The sequence below is a fragment of the Oncorhynchus nerka genome, linkage group LG17 (genome assembly GCF_034236695.1).
Source record: "Oncorhynchus nerka isolate Pitt River linkage group LG17, Oner_Uvic_2.0, whole genome shotgun sequence".
Taxonomy (NCBI): domain Eukaryota; kingdom Metazoa; phylum Chordata; class Actinopteri; order Salmoniformes; family Salmonidae; genus Oncorhynchus; species Oncorhynchus nerka.
In genome coordinates, this window is record NC_088412.1 from 39,720,077 (window position 1) to 39,736,055 (window position 15,979).

Here is a 15,979-nt window from a genome sequence, read left to right on the forward strand (position 1 = left end):
CTGCCCCTCCCAAAAGATAGAATTTGTAGTTAATTAACTCTTGTAACTACCCATCCCGGATCCGGGAGCGTTGTCATCAACTGGCACTAATTAACATAACGCAATGGACATAAATATTACTAGAAAATATTCATATTCATGAAATCACAAGTGAAATATATTGAAACACAGCTTAGCCTTTTGTTAATCACCCGGTCATCTCAGATTTTGAAAATATGCTTTACAGCCAAAGCAAGACAAGCATTTGTGTAAGTTTATCGATAGCCTAGCATAGCATTATGCCTAGCTAGTAGCAGGCAACCTGGTCACGAAAATCAGAAAATCAATCAAATGAAATCGTTTACCTTTGATGAGCTTCGGATGTTTTCACTCACAAGACTCCCAGTTAGATAGCAAATGTTCCTTTTTTCCAAAAATATTATTTTTGTAGCTGAAATAACTCTTAGTTCTTCACGTTTGGCTGAGAATTCGACCGGAAATTGCAGTCACGACAACGCCGAATATTCAAAATTAGCTCCATAATATCGACAGAAACATGGCAAACTTGTTTATAATCAATCCTCAAGGTGTTTTTCAAATATCTATTCGATAATATATCAACCGGGACAGGTGGCTTCTTAGTAGGAAAGAGAGAAACAATGGCCGCATTTGTCTTTTACGCACAAAACACTCGGAGAGACTCCAGCTGACCACTGACGCAATGTTGACGTTCAGGCTCATTTTTCAAAATAAAAGCCTGAAACTATTCATTGTGACACTAGACACATTAGGGAAGCCATAGAAAAAGGAATCTGGTTGATATCTCATTCACTGCTCAATAGGGACGCATAGGAACGCAGAGCTTTCTAAATAAGAGTCCCTTCTTGATTGGATTTTTCTCAGGCTTTCGCCTGCAATATTAGTTCTGTTATACTCACAGACAATATTTTTACAGTTTTGGAAACTTTAGAGTGTTTTCTATCCTAAGTTGTCAATTATATTCATATTCTAGCATCTTGTCCTGACAAAATAGCCCGTTTACTTTGGGAACGTTATTTTTCCAAAAATGAAAATAGTGCCCCCTAGATTCAACAGGATAATTTCTGGGACTCACCCACAAACAGGACCAAGCCTGGCCTGCTGAGGAGTGATGGACTCCATCCTAGCTGGAGGGGTGCTCTCATCTTATCTACCAACATAGACAGGGCTCTAGCTCCTCAATGAATTAGGGTGCAGACCAGGCAGCAGGCTGTTAGCCAGCCTGCCAGCTTAGTGGAGTCTGCCACTAGCACAGTCAGTGTACTCAGCTCAGCTATCCCAATTGAGACCGTGTCTGTGCCTCGACCTTGGTTGGGCTAAACTAAACATGGCGGTGTTCGCCTTAGCAATATCACAAGGATAAAGACCTCCTCCATTCCTGCCATTATTGAAAGAGATCGTGATACCTCACATCTCAAAATAGGGTTACTTAATGTTAGATCCCTTACTTCAAAGGCAGTTATAGTCAATGAACTAATCACTGATCATAATCTTGATGTGATTGGCCTGACTGAAACATGGCTTAAGCCTGATGACTTTACTGTGTTAAATGAGGCCTCACCTCCTGGTTACACTAGTGACCATATCCCCCGTGCATCCCGCAAAGGCGGAGGTGTTGCTAACATTTACGATAGCAAATTTCAATTTACAAAAGCGACGTTTTCATCTTTTGATCTTCTAATCATGACATCTATGCAGCCTACTCAATCACTTTTTATAGCTACTGTTTTACAGGCCTCCTGGGCCATATACAGAGTTCCCTGAATTCCTATCGGACCTTGTAGTCATAGCAGATAATATTATAATTTTTTGGTGACTTTAATATTCACATGGAAAAGTCCACAGACCCAATCCAAAAGGCTTTGGGAGCCATCATCGACTCAGTGGGTTTTGTCCAACATGTCTCTGGACCTACTCACTGTCACAGTCATACTCTGGACCTAGTTTTGTCCCATGGAATAAATGTTGTGGATCTTAATGTTTTTCCTCATAATCCTGGACTATCGGACCACCATTTTATTATGTTTGCAATTGCATTTGTCATAAGAAACTAGCTCCCTGGTATACAGAACAAACCTGAGCTCTGAAGCAAGCTTCCAGAAAATTGGAATGGAAATGGCGCCACACCAAACTGGCAGTCTTCCGACTAGCTTGGAAAGACAATACCGTGCAGTATCGAAGAGCCCTCACTGCTCCTCGATCATCTTATTTTTCCAACAATTCGAAATTTATTTTTGATACTGTTGCAAAGCTAACGAAAAAGCAGCATTCCCCAAGTGAGGATGGCTTTCACTTCAGCAGTAATAAATTCATGAACGTCTTTGAGGAAAAGATCATGATTATTAGAAGGCAAATTAGGGACTCCTCTTTAAATCTGCGTATTCCTTCAAAGCTCAGTTGTCCTGAGTCTGCACAACTCTGCCAGGACCTAGGATCAAGAGAGACGCTCAAGTGTTTTACTATCTCTTGACACAATGATGAAAATAATCATGACCTCTAAACCTTCAAGCTGCATACTGGACCCTATTCCAACTAAACTACTGAAAGAGCTGCTTCCTGTGCTTGGCCCTCCTATGTTGAACATAATAAACGGCTCTCTATCCACCGGATGTGTACCAAACTCCCTAAAGGGGCAGTAAATAAAGCCTCTCTTGAAAAAGCCAAACCTTGACCCAGAAAATATTAAAAAACTAAAATCGGCCTATATCGAATCTTCCATTCCTCTCAAAAAAATGAAAAGGCTGTTGCGCAGCAACTCACTGCCTTCCTGAAGACAAACAATGTATACGAAATGCTTCAGTCTTGTTTTAGACCCCATCATAGCACTGAGACTGCACTTGTGAAGGTGGTCAATTACCTTTTAATGGCATCAGACCGAGGCTCTGCATCTGTCCTCGTGCTCCTAGACCTTAGTGCTGCTTTTGATACCATCGATCACCACAGTCTTTTGGAGAGATTGGAAACCCAAATTGGTCTACACGGACAAGTTCTGGCCTGGTTTAGGTCTTAAGCCTGTGTTTCAGACATAAGGAAGTGGATGGCTGCAAACGTTCTACTCTTAAACTCAGACAAAACAGAGATGCTTGTTCTAGGTCCCAAGAAACAAAGAGATCTTCTGTTGAATCTGACAATTAATATTGATGGTTGTACAGTCGTCTCAAATAAAACTGAAGGACCTCGGCGTTATTCTGGACCCTGATCTCTCTTTTGACGAACATATCAAGACAGGACAGCTTTTTTCCATCTACGTAACATTGCAAAAATCAGAAACTTTCCGTCCAAAAATGATGCAGAAAAATGTATCCATGCTTTTGTTACTTCTAGGTTAGATTACTGCAATGCTCTACTTTCCGGCTACACGGATAAAGCACTAAATAAACTTCAGTTAGTGCTAAATACGGCTGCTAGAATCCTGACTAGAACCAAAAAATGTGATCATTTTACTACAGTGCTAGCCATCTGGCTTCCTGTTAACCTCTTACCTCTACCTGGGACGCTTGCGTCCCAACTAGAGCTCTGGAAATGCAAATGTGCTACGCTAAATGCTAATAGTATTAGTTAAAACTCAAAAGTTCATTAAAATACACATGCAGGGTATCAAATTAAAGCTACACTCGTTGTGAATCCAGGCAACAAGTCAGATTTTTAAAATGCTTTTCGGCGACAGCATGAGAAGCTATTATCTGATAGCATGCACCAATACACTACAACAGAAAAGCACAGCAGGGGACGTAAACAAAATAATTAGCATTTCGGCGTTACACAAACCGCACAATAAAATAGAAAACAGTCATTACCTTTCACCATCTTCTTTGTTGGCACTCCTAGATGTCCCATAAACACTATTGGGTCTTTATTTCGATTAAATCGGGCCATATAAAGCCAAGATATCGTTATATGTAGACTGTGTGATAAACGAAAAAAATAGGGCTCCTAGGGCTCCAAGACGAGCCCTAGGACCATGCCTCAGGACTACCTGGCATGATGACTCCTTGCTGTCCCCAGTCCACCTGGCCGTGCTGCTGCTCCAGTTACAACTGTTCTGCCTGCGGCTATGGAATCCTGACCTGTTCACTGGACGTGCTACCTGTCCCAGACCTGCTGTTTTCAACTCTCTAGAGACAGCAGGACTGGTAGAGATACTCTTAATGATCGGCTATGAAAAGCCAACTGAATGTACTCCTGAGGTGCGGACTTGCTGCACCCACGACAACTACTGTGATTATTATTATTTGACCATGCTGTTCATTTATGAACATTTGAACATCTTGGCCATGTTCTGTTATAATCTCCACCCGGCACAGCCAGAAGAGGACTGGCCACCCCTCATAGCCTGGTTCCTCTCTAGGTTTCTTCCTAGGTTTTGGCCTTTCTAGGGACGTTTTCCTAGTCACGTTCTTCTTCACCTGCATTGTATGCCGTTTGAGGTTTTAGGCTGGGTTTCTTTACAGCACTTTGAGATATCAGCTGATGTACAAAGGGCTATATAAATACATTTGATGTGTCTATGGGCCTTATTATTTTTTTAGCGATATTCGAGCAAACGGAATGAGCAGCAGCTACTAGTGGAATTCCCGTGAGAGAGTAACGGTTAATGTGATTGGATGTTAATTATTTGACTAGGCTACCTGTATTTGACATGGTGTTGTTATTTCGCTGAACACGAGATGGTTTAATTTTATTTTTGGCAGTGAAGAGGCTACTCAGACGAGAAAAATACCTCACCCAAATGTATAGCCCCGATGGAAAATATAAATGGACTGTTTGAGAATGTGAATATTGAAAATGTGAAATACCAGTACTAGGCTATACGCTGCATAGACATCGTTTGAATTATTATGTCTTGTTTGTTAAGCTCGGCTTCAGAAAATGTGACCAGAAAATAAAAATCAACATTAAAATGACCCAAACATGATATCAAAAATAATTTGTGTGTGCTGCCTGATGCATATGTGCATCTCAGAGTTACATCACTGTGACAGCAGCAAGGCAGAGAGAGCAGAGAGCCTGTGTGGGAACAGCTTCAGGAGGAGGCCTATACTAAGTCACCATTTACGACAGATGGGCTCACTAATCCTCCACAAGAGGAGAGAAGAGCCATGAAGCTAAACCACTGAGCCCTCTAGTGCAGTGACAGCCAGGCTCAGCTGTACCAAGCCCTGTGGAGAACAGAGGCACAGCTACAAATGCCGTATCTTAAATTTGATCGTCCTGTAGTTTTGGGAATTTTCCTGCCAAAACAGAAAATGCAAACTTGTAGTGTATTGAAGGTTAAAAAGGCTTCTAAAGTTTAGAATTTCCACTTTAAGCCTTTGATGCATACGGACACACAGGTGTGATCATTCTACGGTGGTCCCAGCAGTGATTATTGATCATCTAGTTCCGATTGACACAACAGCCAGCATTTGAGCTGGCCACCTTTTTCCACAGAAACATTTTGCACAAACAGTCTTTACAACGTTATGTCCTCAATGAGATTTTTGGATGCAATGTTCAGACATTCACAGAAGTAGCAACAGCATAACACAATTCTCATTCAAATCGGAAAATGTAGGCTACATTAGTCCTAGCGCTAACTGAGTAAAGAGTGAGCTAACACAAGCCATCATATTTAGCCTCTCGTCTCCCTCATCCCTCTCAAAACAGTATGTTGCTAGCATGCAAAAGCTGTCATTAAATATCTGGGAAGAAAGATGTAGAGTTCCAATTGTTGGCAATTGGAACTCTATTTGGAATACTGTGTGGTTTTTGAAAGTAAAGAATAAAGAGGATTTATTAGTCATTATAATAAAATCAGGATATAGCAATAATACAATTAAGTAACATAAAACTGAAGAGCTCCGCAAGGGCTCCACAAAGGCTCCACAAGGGGGCAGGGCAGAGCTATGCTAAACAAACTAAATTGATACACAGGCCAATCCAATAGTCATGATAAGGCCAGGGCAGCTTCAAAGGATATAACACAAGCTAGTACTTATTTGACGCCATATGGCATTGTTCTACAGAACTAATAGAAACATTTAACTACATAAGCACAATTGAGTATAGGGAGGAAACACAGTCTAAGTGATTTCAATGGGTCTTTCTCCATTCCGATTGTTTTATACAGTTCAATTCAACAAAAAAAGTTTTTTGCATTTTCATCCATTTCTGCATTTCCTGCACTCATTTGAGATCCTTTCCACACTGCCACGTAGGGCTGCACAAATTGGGCAAACAACCTAGGCCTTATTTTTTACCAAATGTTGCAAATACGATTTCACTTCTGATTTCGAGCAAAACACTTGGGTGAACTGTTGGAATCATGGAAATAAAACTATTATTCTAATTCCATACTTAGTATATAATAGTGGGCACTTTGAATACAGTGTTTGACATGACAAATGCCAGGGAGGAGTTATTATTATTTTTTATTTAACCTTTATTTAACTAGGCAAGTCAGTTAAGAACAAATTCTTATTTACAATGACGGGCTACCCCGGCCAAACCCGGACAATGCTGGGCCAATTGTGCGTGACCCTATGGGACTCCCAATCACAGCCGGATGTGATACAGCCTGGATTCGAACCAGGGACTGTAGTGACTCCTTTTGCACTGAGATGTAGTGCCTCAGACCGCTGCACCACTCAGGAGCCCTTACTGTGAGAGGGTAGGAACGAAAGTGTTGACAAATGTTTCCTAGTGGACCCTATAATCTTTGGCTACATTGAATGTTATTTCATGAAGCTACCATGTTCTTGCTTCTCGTATTCCGCTTTGATTTAGGTCTGTGTGAAAAGCGGCATGGAGAGAGAGAGCACGGAGAGAGATGACTCAAGTAGCGAAGTAAACTTATAGAAATGGATGTTACACACAGCGTGTAACATTTAACAAACCAAACCTTCAAATACCGTTATAGAAGGTAAACTAAAAACCCAAACTGGTCCGTGAATCAATATCGTAAAATACAGTATACTGCCCAGCCCTAGGATGCCACATCTGCCCATGCTGCAGAGCTGTCTGCCGAAATCACTATTTTAGTAGTTCTAAGGCATACTTTCAAGTCTTCTACAACTATCAATTGGGTATTAGAGCTAAACTTCCCAAACTGTCTCTATCCCTCTCATCGCTGTGTTGTGTAAATTCCTCTCTCATGCGGCCTATGTGCAGTGCCGGGAAGAATAGGAGCATAGGATTCTGGTCATTGTAGTTAATTACCAAATGGTCTACGCTGAACTAGGTTGACTATTTGCCTATTGAAAACTACAACTCCCTACAGCATCCCACAGTTCGTTCTTGATTTGTGATTTGTGTTCTTGATTTGTGTCTCTCCTGCTTAATAGCATTTCTCTCTGCATTGAGTTCACATTAAAAAAAATACTAAATGTAAATCAAGTGATTGAACAGACATTGGACACTATTTAAAGACACTATTTAAAATAAATTAACATTTTACAAACTTGTTGTTAGATGGTTCCTCACCATGAAAGTAGTCCATGGGCCAGGACAAACTGTAATCCATGGTTCAGTACTCTTTAAACAGCAGTTACAAACTTCAGCTTATATTTAGCCATGCTAGCTAAAAATCTATGGAAGTAATGGGGGCATATGAGCATGTTTTTTATGGACACTTTTAAAAGGTGCAATATGGAGTAATCACATTTACCGGTTGCTAAAATTTGAATAGTTTTCCAAATTTCAGTTTGTGACAAAACAAGCAATGTATAGTGTAGATAATCATTGTACCATCTAAGATGTGAAATGTCTTTTCAAAAACCACAAATACTGTATTTTCAGCTGTTTGAAGCTGTTGTACAAAACCAAAAGTAAAAGGCACAAAAACAGATAGTGCTCACAGAACAGATCAACAGCTTCTTAGGACTAGCTTTCAATAAGAATGACAGATCTATAACTCGCATTTCAATGTGAATTTGGTCGAGTCGTCCAAAAAGTTACATATTGCAGCTTTAAGTAACATCAAACCAAATATAGAGTTGATTTCAGGTCATTTTGACATGCCTCCATCACTTCCATTGATTTTAGCTAGAGGTGGCTAAACTTAATTGAAGCTTGTAATGGCTGTTTAAAGAACCAAACTATGGATTACATTTTCCCCTGGCCCATAGACTACTTTCAGGGTGAGGAACCATCTAACATCAAGTCGTAAAATAGTGTTACACCGTATCCAAATCGGCCACGCGCGTGCACCATCATGCGGAAATTGATTTTGTCCCCCCCACACCAAACGCCATCACGACACGCAGATTGAAATATCGAAACAAACTCTGAACCAATTATATTAATTTGGTTGAAAAGGCCGAAAACCATTAACATTTATGGAAATTTAGCTAGCTAGCTTGCAGTTGCTAGCTAATTTGTCCCATTTAGCTAGCTTGCTGTTGCTAGCTAATTTGTCCTGGGATATAAACATTGAGTTGTTATTATACCTGAAGATCCTCTACTCCGACAATTAATCCACACATAAAACCAAATTGTTTCTAGTCATGTCTCCTCCTTCCAGGCTTTTTTCCCCTTTGGACTTTATATAGCGATTGGCATCTAACTTTCATAGTTACCATGACGACCGACCGAACTCAGTTCATCTTTCAATCACCCACGTGGCTATAACCAATGAGGAGATAGCACGTGGGTATCTGCTTCTATAAACCAATGAGGAGATGGGAGAGGCAGGACTTGTTCAAGCATCACAAATAGAACTGACTTCTATTTTAGCGCTTGGCAATGCAGACGCTCATTGGCGCGCGAGCAGTGTGGGTGCAATAATTGACTGTGTATTTTTAAAGTGATTTTGCAACGCTCACACACGCGAGCGGTATAGTCAGCATGTTAGGTTCTAATTATCAGAGTAAGAACTCGACGGACACTATGAAAGCTTAAACCAAGTTTATTTTTCCCAAAAGATCAAACAGCTGAACAGACAAAAACATGTTTACTAGAGAGCTGGTATTTGTACCCCCCTTTGGGTGGAGTCTCCTCCTTCTCGCTAAACATGGTATCTTTATTGCTAGGCAGGAAACTAAGTGATACGGGCAATAAACTTTTCTTTTTCCCTTAACGTGACCTAACCTTGACCCCCTTCATCACTAATTCACAGCTCTCTCTCCTTATCAATGCCTGCCATATTGGATCGCTATCCCTACACTCAGTACATTCCAAGCTTAATTGCACCCACCATATACCTTCCCCCTACAGATAACCATTAAGCTCTGGTGTAGCCCCTCGGCTATGGCACCCATCAGGTCTCTATTATAACTAATGATTAATAACATTTCAAGTTCAGAAATCCAAACCCATCAATAGTGAACTACTCCTTTAACTCTAATGACCTGGCTTGAATCTATATAAGCAGGGCAAGCCGATCATGAGATTTCTTCCACTCCAATTTCTCTCCATGCAAAACAGATTTGGGATCAATTGTCTCTGTCTTCACCCTGTACATGAGAAGCTGGAAAGCATTTGATTTGTGTAAGCATGAGATAATTGGAGTTTATTTTCACCATGCTTCTTTCACCAGCCCTTCTAATTTAACTCCATGAGGAGGAGTAGAGTGATCAAGTGTATCCTTCAGGAGAGGTAGAGAATTGGCCCTCAGCTCCCATAGGGCTGCTAGCGGTGGAGCGGCTGAACGCGTCTTTTAATGTCTTCCCCGGGCAGACAGGCCACTTTCTCACATGGCCACCTTCTCATGACTGATGGCTCTCCCTGACAGGCTCAGCAGAGTGGTCCTCTGTCCCATCACAACATGGATGTGGGGGTTTCCTGTCTGCCTTGGCTTTCCCTCAAAACAATGCCAGTCCTCTGGGAGTTATTACTAATATAGCCTTAAAGGGATAGTTCTGGATTTTGGCAATGAAGCCTTGTATATATTTCCCCAGAGTCAGATAAACTTGTGGAGAAGAGGTAGTTTCACAAGGAAACGCTAATTAGCATTAACGCAATGATTGGAAGTTTATAGGAACAGCTAGCATACTAGCACTTCGGCAGAGGCTTGTGTTTGCAATCATGGCTGGAAATCAAGGTCTAAAAATGGGGAAACTTATAAGATCCTATATTCACAATGGTAACAAATTTGAAATAGATCGATGTCCCTGTTTGGTGTAGACTCGTGGCCAAAAGTTGAGAACGACACAAATATTAATTTACACAAAGTTTGCTGCTTCATTGTCTTTAGATATTTTTGTTAGATGTTACTATGGAATACTGAAGTATAATTACAAGCATTTCATAAGTGTCAAAGGCTTTTATTGACAATTACATGAAGTTGATGCAAAGAGTCAATATTTGCAGTGTTGACCCTTCTTTTTCAAGACCTCTGCAATCCGCCCTGGCATTCTGTCAATTAACTTCTGATTGACTGATGGCAGACCATTCTCTTGCATTATCAATGCTTGGAGTTTGTCAGAATTTGTGGGTTTTGTTTGTCCACCCGCCTCATGAGGAGACCACAAGTTCTCAATGGGATTAAGGTCTGGGGAGTTTCCTGGCCATGGACCCAAAATATCTATGTTTTTTTTCTTCTAGCCACTTAGTTTTGCCTTATGGCAAGGTGCTCCATCATGCTGGAAAATGCATTGTTCGTCACCAAACTGTTCCTGGATGGTTGGGAGAAGTTGCTCTCGGGGGATGTGTTGGTACCATTCTTTATTCACGGCTGTGTTCTTAGGCAAATTTGTGCGTGAGCCCACTCCCTTGGCTGAGAAGCAACCCCACACATGAATGGACTCAGAATGCTTTACTGTTGGCATGACACAGGACTCATGGTAGCGCTCACCTTGTTTTCTCCGGACAAGCTTTTTTCCAGATACCCCCAACAATCGGAAAGGGGATTCAGAGAAAATGACTTTACCCCAGTCCTCAGCAGTTCAATCCCTGTACCTTTTGCAGAATATCAGTCTGTCCCTGATGTTTTTCCTGGAGAGAAGTGGCTTCTTTGCTGCCCTTCTTGACACCAGGCCATCCTCCAAAAGTCTTCGCCTCACTGTGCGTGCAGATGCACTCACACCTGCCTGCTGCCATTCATGAGCAAGCTCTGTACTGCTGGTGCCCCGATCCCGTAGCTGAAGACGGTCTGGCGCTTGCTGGACTTTCTTGGGTGCCCTGAAGCCTTCTTCACAACAATTGAACAGCTCTCCCCTTGAAGTTCTTGATAATCCGATAAATGGTTGATTTAGGTGAAATCTTACTGTGCAATCTTATCCTTGCCTGTGGAGCCCATTTTGTGCAAAGCAATGACGATGGCATGTGTTTCCTTGCAGGTAACCATAGTTGACAGAGGAAGAACAAAGGTTTCAAGCACCACCCTCCTTTTGAAGCTTCCAGTCTGTTATTCGAACTCAATCAGCATGACAGAGTGATCTCCAGCCTTGTCCTCGTCAACACTCACACCTGTGTTAACGAGAGAATCACAGACATGATGTCAGCTGGTCCTTTTGTGGCGGGGCTGAAATGCAGTGGAAATGTTTTTTGGGGAGTCAGTTCATTTGCATTGCAAAGAGGGACTTTGCAATTATTTGCAAATCATCTGATCACTCTTCATAACATTATGCAGTATAAGCAAATTGCCATCATACAAACTGAGGCAGCAGACTTTGTGAAAATGTATACTTGTGTCATTCTCAAAACTTTTGGCCATGACTGTATATGATGATTTTAACTGTCAATCTCTGCCAAATGGATGACTATGAGAAACAAAAATAATTGCAATTTAAAAACAGATTTGAAACCAATACTATTTATAACATAGGCAAAACACTATACATGAAGCCTTTACCGTTCATTATACCTTGTTCCCCGTCTACAGCGGCTATACCATGCATATAAACTGAGAAGGGTGTAATTGCGGCCTGCATTCCTGCATGTGGGCAATTTATACTTATATTGGTCAATTTTTAAGCTAGGGCCTCCGGTACACAGATGGGAGACGGGGGCACTCCAGTACAATAGGTGGTGGAAATGCACCATAACGTTGGATGCCAACTGCCGATAAACCCCGCAGAAGAAGATGAAGAGGCGGGGGTGTCAACGGTAGCTAGCTGGCTAGGATACCGGAAGACAGTGTCTTTCCACCTGTTGGGCACTGCTTTCCCCCATAATTCTATTAAAGACGGCGAGAACAGGTGTTCGGCAGGCTGGAGCAAAAGACATTATGTTAGCTAGCTATCTAGAACTCCGTTACACAGCAGGCGGGATAGGTAGCTATCTAGGACCGTGTCCTCCTCCCCGAAAAACTCTGATAATACTTTTATTTCCATTTTGACACACATTTGAACCACATAGACAATTAGGGGAAATCCAGAATATCAGAAGTGTCACACAAGCATGAAGATGGCATACTCGAGGGGTGGGGGGGTTCATGCAGGAACCAATGGGATGCATGGGGGTGTTCCGAATTGTGTGCCACAATCCCACACTATTGTATAAACATTTTTTTCTCTTTCTCCGTTCATTGCTCTGCATGATGAACTGGCTAAATCTATGTATTGGTGTTGCAGTGTTGACGATGAGCTGACAGGGTTAACCTGCTGCCTTGTAGCTTATGACATAACTGGTGCAATGAATTCAGATTATTGGGAGATCAACCGAACTCTTTCATTTCCCAACCCATTTAATTTCCCAACCCAATAAATTGGCAATAAATTAATAAAACCAAAAGCTTACCTTGACTTTGAAGAGTTCTAGTGTTGGATAAGCCAAAGTCAGCTAGCTAACATAAAATCCCTCTCTGTGTGTGCCAGGTGTTTGAGTAGGCTGAACTAAACTACTAAATAAATAAATAAATACAACCAAATATAGCTCTCTAGCTCTTTCGCTTCTCCTTAATTTTGGAAGAAATGTTTTTGCTCAAAACTGTTAAACTACTGTCTTTCTTTGAGTCAACTACTCACCACATTTTATGCACTGCATTGCTTGCTAGCTGTAGCTTATGCTTTCAGTACTAGATTCATTCTCTGATCCTTTGATTGAGTGGACAACTTGTCAGTTCATGCTGCAAGAGCTCTGATAGGTTGGAGGATGTCCTCTGGAAGTTGTCATAAATACTGTGTAAGTCTATGGAAGGGGGGTGAGAACCAAGAGCATCCTATGTTTGTATTGAAGGCAATGTACCCAGGGGAGGACAGAAGCTAGCTGTCCTCCGTGCTGCTGAGGCTACTATAGACCTTCATTGCAAAACAGTGTGTTTTAATAAATTATTTGGTGACGTGAATATATTTGGTGTCGTTTAATTTCAAAATAACTTTTTAAATGTTCCAATATTTTTATGAAATTCTCTGAGGAGGATGGCCCTCCACTTCATCCTCTGAGGAGCCTCCACTGAAAGGAACCATAGGCCAACCATGTGGCTAAATTAACTTGGCTAGAGAGAGGCTAGAGAGAGTTTTAGGCTAACCTAGGCTGTATGCTATAATTGCACTTTGCCCTATTTGTAGGCTATTGTAGGCTTCTAGTTGGGCTAATAATGGACACAAATTAATAACTGAAATGTTTTACAGCAGACATATTTGCCTTCATGACACGTGGGAGGATACAGCTAAATAGTGACAGATTAACTTGATCAAATCCACACTTTGAGTGTTCCATTTTCCTACACTAACATTGACTATGTTGAATTTTGGGGGGGGGACGGACGCACGCCAGTTCATGTAGGCTAACATGTCCTTCTATAAGTACCTAGGGCTTTTCACTTTCACAACAACCCCAATGGCTGTTGTGAACGTGCAAAAAAAACGTATGTAGTTCTGTCCTTGAGCTGTTCTTGTCTATTAATGTTCTGTATTATGTCATGTTTCATGTTTTGAATGGACCACAGGAAGAGTAGCTGCTGCTTTTGTGCCAGCTACTGGGAATCCTAATAAAACACCAAATTACCAATACCAAAGCTATGGATGTCATTCCAAAGCAATTTACTTTGACCGCGCAAAGCAGAAACACATTTCACTGGGAACACATTCATTTGAAAAGAACTGGATCAAAAATAAGTAGGCTACTAAATGTTCTCATTACGGCAAGATCACACTCTGACAAAACAGTTTCACAATGTTACAGTAGCCACGCAAATTGCCTTGCCAAGTGATTAACCCTCTTTTCACATGGCTACAATACGAGGCTAAACTGTGGTAGCAAAGTGTTGCCTCGCATTCCAGATTATGTCTGACTGCACAGACTGACCTTGCTGCTGAATGGGAAAATAGTAATGAATGGACACCATTCGTATAGGCTTTACTGCTCGAGTTGACAAGAGGACAGCATAACTCACCTTGCCGCAGACGAATAAAGTAGGTGTCTTTTCCATGGCAGTCCCGGGCCGATACAAGTGTCAAATCCAACCAGTTTCCCTGTCTACCGGTGGTAGTCGTACGTATCTCCTGGTCAGGAATTTAACGAACAACGCAGTTTAGAATTTATCAGACGGGAAACGTTAACCAACCATCCTTAAGCACGCTGCGTTGAGCAGACTATTTCAGAAACGGAGTAAATGAGCTCTTAATACTCTGGTTTTCCACTATGGACATTTTAGCACCGTTCTCGTTCCGCTGCTACGACCGGGAAACGTAACAGACAGCAATACTACATTAGGCCCCTCTCCTTTACAGTATGGGTGCGTGCAGTATGCAGCCAAGAGAGTTTTATCAAAATGTCTACTGCTCTCTACAGGAACAATGTCAAAGCTGCAGTTCAACACTATAGCTCTAGCACAACCCTATAGATCAGCGTTTCCCAAACTAGTTTTTTTTTTTTGCCCTAGCACTACACAGCTGATTAAAATAATCAAAGTTTGGTGATGAGTTGGTTATTTTAATTAGCTGTGTAGTGCTTGGGGGAAAACGAAATGTGCTCCCAGGGGGAGCCCAGGACAGAGTTTGTGAAACCCTGCTATAGAGCACAAATGCTTGTTGAAATATGTACAGTGACACTAAATGTTTTATTTTTAAAGGTCCAATGCAGCCGTTTTTATCTCAATATCAAATCATTTCTCGGTAACAATTAAGTACATTACTGTAAAAAATATATATATTAAACTGGTCAACAAGAAACAAAAATAACTTCTTTAGCAGAGAGCAATTTTTCAAGCAAGTCTTTTGCTAGGACTGGCTTGGGAGTGGGGAGGAGAAAACTGAAAGATAGCTGTTATTGGCTGAGAGATTTGGATCTCTCTTTCTTATTGGTGTATTAACTAATTAATTGCCTGGCGATATCACCAGGGTGTGCCAAAACACCATCCCACCAAAACAGGCTGCAATTTCAGGTGGTCTTTTCAAACAGCTCTTACGCTAAAAGGGTATTATCATAATTTTCACAATTGTGGAAATATATATAAAACACAGGAAATCAAGTTTTTCCATTGCCTTTAAATAAACAATAGTATGACAGGGTAGGAAACAAAAAGTTGGTCAGTGTTTCCAAAGGGACCTTTATTAGTGGGGAAGATTTCAAATGGTATAAAATCATGCCCTGACAGTGTACACCTGTCCAGATGAGTGCTTTGTCCCTAAAGGTCATGTGTAGGCTAAACTGTGCTGTGAACGTTTGTGGTGTGGCCCACTGTTTGTTTATTTGTGTCAGTAGTTTGTTAAAATATGACAATATCCAAATGTTTGTTTAATCTCAGTTACGGATCCTGTAGTCGCCTCTTCACTGTTAACGTTGAGAGACTGGTGTTTTGCGGGTACTATTCAATGAAGCTGCCAGTTGAGGACTTGTGAGGCGTCTGTTTCTCAAACTTGACACTAATGTACTTGTCCTCTTGCTCATTTGTGCACCGGGGCCTCCCACTCCTCTTTCTATTCTGGTTAGAGACAATTTTCGCTGTTCTATGAAGGGAGTTGTACACAGCGTTGTACCAGATCTTCAGTTTCTTGGCAATTTCTCAGAACAAGAATAGACTGACGAGTTTCAGAAGAAAGTTATTTGTTTCTGGCCATTTTGAGCCTGTATTCAAACCCACAAACATTGATGATTCTAT

At 41.3% G+C, this 15,979-nt stretch overlaps 1 long non-coding RNA gene across 1 annotated transcript in view; it reads right to left on the reverse strand.

Annotated features, from left to right (window-relative positions):
* The window catches only part of LOC135561434 (uncharacterized), an 80,491-nt gene extending 65,819 nt beyond the window's left edge, over positions 1–14,672 (reverse strand). The window contains exon 1 of the long non-coding RNA XR_010459448.1: positions 14,273–14,672. This is a non-coding gene — a long non-coding RNA (uncharacterized LOC135561434). The remainder of the gene's footprint in view (positions 1–14,272) is intronic.
* Between the last annotated feature and the right edge of the window lie 1,307 nt (positions 14,673–15,979).